Consider the following 6,078-nt stretch of genomic DNA (forward strand, 5'->3'; position numbering starts at 1 on the left):
AAACAATTCTTACTTGCAAGGAACTTACATTCTAATGGGGGAGAAGGAAAAGAACTCATGAGAAATTATATTAGAATTGTTCTCGCATCACTCAAAAAGTGATTTGGCCTGACACCCAGTTCTTCCCCAAAATTTATGTAAAAAAATTTCTTTGGATAGCTTTCCTCACACTGCCATCATCCAATCCACTGCTTGAAACTGACTGAAAGACAGCAAGACAGTATTATTTGATTTTTTTTTAATCTGGGAAACCATAATTTTTATTAAAAATTTGTCCCTATTAAGGAATTTTCTTTGTACAAACTGTCCCTAAGTTGTAATTCACAGCAAAAAGCTGCTTTATTTAAATTTTACTGAGGAGAAAACTTGCTAGACCTTAGTGGGCCAAGCAAGCTGTCTCACTCCCAGGGTTTATACTGTTCAAAAGCAAAACAATTTTATATACATATGTGTGTGTGTGTGTTTTTAACATTTAAATTTTTTGTTATGAACTTCACAGTTAACAATAAAAATGAACATTTCCATATCCAAAACCAGAAAAGGAAGATTGCATTAAAAAACCATTAATCTACCATGTACAGCTTGGTCTTTTTAAAATATGCATCAAATTTAACATGGTAGGACCAACACTATATCCTGGTCTGTGTCCCCTTATGAACTTTCTTTTCAGCTCTCTACTAAATATTTTAAATTAATTTAATTATATCTATTTAATAATTAATTTAATTAATAATATTTGATTAATATTCATTGGTACCATCTGCCTTTTATTTTTTCAGCATTATCACTACTCTCCTCACTTCCACCCCCTACAATCTTCTACACCCAGATAAAAGTTCTTCACTATAACAAGTATAATCAAGAAAAAACAAATGCATCATGTTGACTGTGTCTGGACATATTTCTCAGTCTATGACTACAGTCCATCACCTTTGTCTCTGCCAAAAATTGGGAAGAATGCTTTGTCATCAGTCTTCCAGAATTGTGGGTGGTCATTGCATTGATTAGAGTTCTCAGGTACCTTAGAATTATCTTCCTTTCCAATGTGGTAATCAATATATAACCTGTTCTCTTGGTTCTTCGTTCTGTATTGGTTTCTCCAAATTTATCCTTTTCACCATTTGTTAGAGCACAAAGATGATCTATGCATTCATATGCCATAATGTGTTCCACCACTTGCCAACTGATGAAACTTTCTTTCCATTACTTTGTTAAAATAAAAGGTACTGCCATCAATATGTTTGTACCTATAGGTCCTATTCCTCTGTCTTTGATATCTTTGAGATATAGGCCCAGTAGTGTCATTTTTGGATTAAAGGGTAAAGATAGTATGGTGACTGTGGGGCTATATTTCTAGGTTGCTTTCAAGGATGGCTGGACCACCTCACAACTCCACCAACAATGTACCTCCCATGATCCCTCCAATTATTTGCTTACCATATTTATCAGCCTTATACTGTTTTAATTTGTGTTTCTTATTTGGAGCATTTTTATAGGGTGGTCTTCTAGTCAGAATAAGTCCTCTTCCCCCCCATAGACTGATCCTTGTAATGCTAATGAGAGTTAAAGATCTTCCCCACCCATTAATGGGCCTGCACATTGATTAGAAGAGTTATTTTTTTTTGTAGGAAGGTCCACACCTTCTGTTAATTTCTAATGAGGTACTGGTTCTCAAGGGTTGTGATGCCCTCTGACACTGAAAAGTGTACAAATACTCTGAGGTGAAGTTTTACTTTGGGGCTTAGTTTTTGGAAGAAGGTTTAGATGAGACTCTGGAAAGTCGCTATGGAGCTCCCCCAGCTTTGAAAACCCAGGTGCTGGTACTTCTCTCTCTGGTAACCATGTATGTATATAATGGTCAGACAGTTGTATCTGTCTTTTGATCTGTGATATATGTATTACTTATGGTCAGACAGTTGGAGGCCCTGTTTATGTTTATTTCTCTGTTTGTATTATCCCTGAAGTTCAGGGTGCTGACTTTTCTCCTGAACTAAGTGAATGATTCATGTGCTTGATTAAAGTAATTGGTGACCCCTCAAAAGTTGCCTTCCTTTCAGAAAAGCAGATCTAAGAACCTGTACAGCAGGCCCTCCTGTGTATGTCAGGGTCCTTGCTGTTACAATCCTAAAGTCAGTTCTCAAGAAGTAGATCCACTTCACTCCTAACCTTGACCCTGCTAGGCCTTGGGGACAAGAAATGCCTCTTCCTGGGGCTGGGGTGGGGGAAGGAGAGAGGGAAGGAGGGTTAGAAAGAGCAGGCCTTTGGAGAAAGGAGCCAAAAGACCAAATGAAAGAGAGGAAGGAGGAGTCTCCAGTAAAAAACTGCTAACCCAGAAACCCAATATCCCAATGACAAAGGAACGCACTCTTCTGGTTGTTGCTTCATTCACTAAGACGCCTGCACGTATGTCCCTCACTGGACCCCAAAGCCTGCCAAGGAGAAAGAGAGCAGCAACTTCACAAAGCAATAACAAGGACAGAGTGTTCTATTCCGCCTGAGTCTCCTGGCTGGTCACTGTTTCCATTGCCTTTTGTTTTCTTCTAGCATTCCCTTCCCTTGTATCTCAGATTCCTCAGAGCTTTGGATAAGCTACAACGGTTCTACACTGTGACATCACCCAAGGAGTCATCTGACACACCCAGGCCTCTTGAAGCAAGAAGCATGGGCGCAGAACTTTTTAATTGATGTTCTTCCACTATTTTGGCCACAGACCACAGCCCTCATTCCTTCCCCAATCCTTCTCCACCTCCCAGCCTTGGATTTCAGAACAAGCATCATACAGTGGACTGGGAAGTCACACACTCCTTGGCTCTTATCATTTTTCCTTTTTCTAAGTTTATCTCAGTGGGTGGGTTTCTCCACCAAACACAACTTGGTGGCGTTATCTTTTATCTTTGTCAATAGGTTATTGTAATCATAAAGTTTTGAGCTGGAAAGTACCTTAGAAGTCATTTAGAACAATGCTTTCTTTTTATGAATAAGTAAACTGAGGTCTAGAGAGATGGTAGAATCACAGATTTAAGAGTGGCCTCAGAGATCACCTGGAATGGCCAACCCCCTCATTTGACAGAAGAAGAAACTGAAATCCAGAGATTATTAAGTGATTTACTCAAGGTTGGCAATAAGTAGCAGAGCTAAGAAGCTAACCCAGTTCCTTTGACTCTAAATCCAGAGACCCAGAAAGAGCTTTTCCCACATCAGTCTGTCTCACATTATTTTATGGTCCTTTCCAGCTCTAAAATTCTGTTCTGGACTGTGTTTTACCAGTTCTTTCCATCCTGTACTTGTGGCTTCCTTACCCTAGATGTACCATCTTAAATGAGACCCTATGGAGGTGACTTCTGACTTTATGGAACCATTTTCCCATTGATTTGAAATAATTTTGATCCTATCCTACAGAGAATGGACAAATCTGATGAGAAAATTTAGTAGAATTCTGTCTTTAAATTACATGGGATGCTTGCAATTTTCATTGTTTCTATTTACTTATACTTATATATATCATATCACCATAAGCCCAGTCTCAGATTACCTGGCATCTTTTTTTTAATGTTCAGACAACAAAAACAATGCTAATGATCATAAATTCCAGTTGAATTTTGATAATACTGCTGCCTTATAAAAAGACACAGTATCTAGATCTAAAGGGGTGATTGACCCAATGTACCCAACTCTGGTGAGATCATATCAAGAGTATGTGTTCAGTCCTGGGTGCCATGTTTTAGGAAGGACATTGACCAGCTGGAGAGCATCCAGAGGAGGGCATTCAGGAGGGTGAAGGTCTATAAGAGCATGCCAAATGAGCACCTGCTGAAAGAAGTGGGAATGTCTGACTTGCAGAAGACTCGGGGGGCACATAATAGCTGTCTTCAGGTATCTGAAGGACTGTCATATAGAAAAGGGATTATACTTATTTTTCTTTAGCTCCAGAGGACACAACTAGGAGCAATGGATGGAAGCTGGAGAGAAAAATTTTGTGTTGATGGAGGAAAAACCTTTCTAGCTGTTGGAGCTATCCCATAGTGGCATGGTCTGCCTCCAGACATATGGGATTTCCACTCACTGGGCATCTTCAGAAAGAGGCTGGATGAGTACTTGTCTGGCATCTTGTAGAAGAGGTTTTTGTTCAAGTACAGATTGGACTAGTTGGTTTCTGAAGGCCTCTGAGATTCTGTGATTTGGTGATGTACTCTTTCTTCATCTGTAACATGGAAGGGTAGACTAAAGAATCTTTGAGGTTCTTTCCAGACCAGTATCTATGGTCCTGGTAACACCTCTGCCTTTTCCGATCCCCAATTCAGTCAATCTTTCAGGAAAACCATGAATGACTCAGTTGATAATTTGTTAGTTGCTGGAAAGGAGTGGCATCCTGCTAGAAAACTGTTATTTAGGATGGTGATATGTTCCTGTATTTCCAGATGACGCATTTCTTTGTTATAATTTCTTGTGAATGCCATTTTTCCTAAAGTGTCTCCAGAGTCACGACTGTAATTCCAAACCATGTTTTCCTTTAAAACAAAAACCCTGCAGTTCCTTGTTATGTAAAGATGTTACCGATACCAATCATTGTGTCTGATCTGGTCCTCAGGTGGAATGAACAAGTATGCAGGGCAGGTCTAATCAGAAGGTCCATGAAGTCAGTAAACAGGCTTGGCAGGCCAGAATGAAGGCAGTCAACAGATCAATGGGGCTGAACAGTAAGCACAGGCAAAGTCCAAGGCTACTAAGTCCCAAACAGAGGCAAAAAATTCAAGGGGCTAAGCAGAAAATTATGGCTAGAGTTCAGAAGAGGAGGAGAAAGGAACAAGCATCTCTATAGGGCCTACTATGTGCCAGGCACTGTGCTAAGTGCTTTACAAATGTTATCTCATTTGATCCTCAGAACAACTTTTTGAGGTTGGTGCTGTTATTATCCTCATTTTACAGTGAGGAAATTCAAGCAAAGTGACTTGCCCAGGGTCACACAAGTTAGTAAGTGTCTGAAGTCAAGATCTGAACTTGGTTCTTCCTGATTCCAGAGCCAGTGCTCTCTATCCACTGCACACCACCAAGCTCACAAGACAAGGGTTGTTCATTTGAGTCTATGTAATATTACTCTACTAGAATGTGAGTTCTGTAAGGCAGGATCTTTGTCTTTTAATTTTAATGTCTTTGTATTTCCTGTAGTGGCTAGCATTGTGCTTTGCACACAGTAAGTCCATGATACATATTTGTTGAAGTTGGAATCTGGAGTTTAGAGCCAGGGAATATCCCTATACTTTAGGAAGCCAGAAAGGCGAGACAGCAGCCTTAGGCAATGGCCCCGAAGCTTGCTCTAGCCCATATTCCCCTCTGAGTCTACCCACAGATGGTAGATTAAAGAAGGCAGAAGCAGGAATTTGAGGCTGCTTCTTGTACTGCTGGCCTATTTTACTGCTGCGGCAGACCTCATCTTGGAAGGAGGGACAGAGGCAGTGAATCATGAGAGCCTTTTTAATGGCAGAACAGTGTGGCTTCAGGGGTCTGTTATTACTGGGTGACTTGTCCTGTGTGTCTCTATATTTCACCTCCTGTGTATGTGTGTGTGTGTGTGTGTGTGTGTGTGCGCATATATGTATGTGTGCGTGTGTGTGCATGTGTGTGTCTGCTTCTACAAAGTGTGTGTGTGTATGTGTGTGTGTGTGTGTATGTGTGTGTGTGTGTGTGTGTGTGTGTCCCCTGGGAAATCAAGTGATTTGCTGTCATAACTATCCTATGAGTTTTCTAACAGAAAACACAAAAAGAATGACTATCCCAGTGAAAGCTGCCTCTTTCACAACTCCCCACCTTCTGAACCTTTTTGCTTTTTCTTGGGTGTGCCTGTAGCAAAGGTTTGGGGACTCTGGCAAGGGATCAGAATCAGACACACATCAGGAAACAACACAGGAAGTCATCAGGGTGCCGGAACCTGATGTGACATAGTAATATTCACTTTACTTACAGTCCAGCTCGAATTGGTAAGACTCAGAAGATGTCTAAGTTCTCTCATGTCATAGTACACTACAGAAAGAACCAGGAATCAGGAAGACATGCATTCAGAGCCTATCTCTTGTACTCACT

Source organism: Notamacropus eugenii, chromosome 3 (assembly GCF_028372415.1).
Source record: "Notamacropus eugenii isolate mMacEug1 chromosome 3, mMacEug1.pri_v2, whole genome shotgun sequence".
Classification (NCBI taxonomy): Eukaryota; Metazoa; Chordata; class Mammalia; order Diprotodontia; family Macropodidae; genus Notamacropus; species Notamacropus eugenii.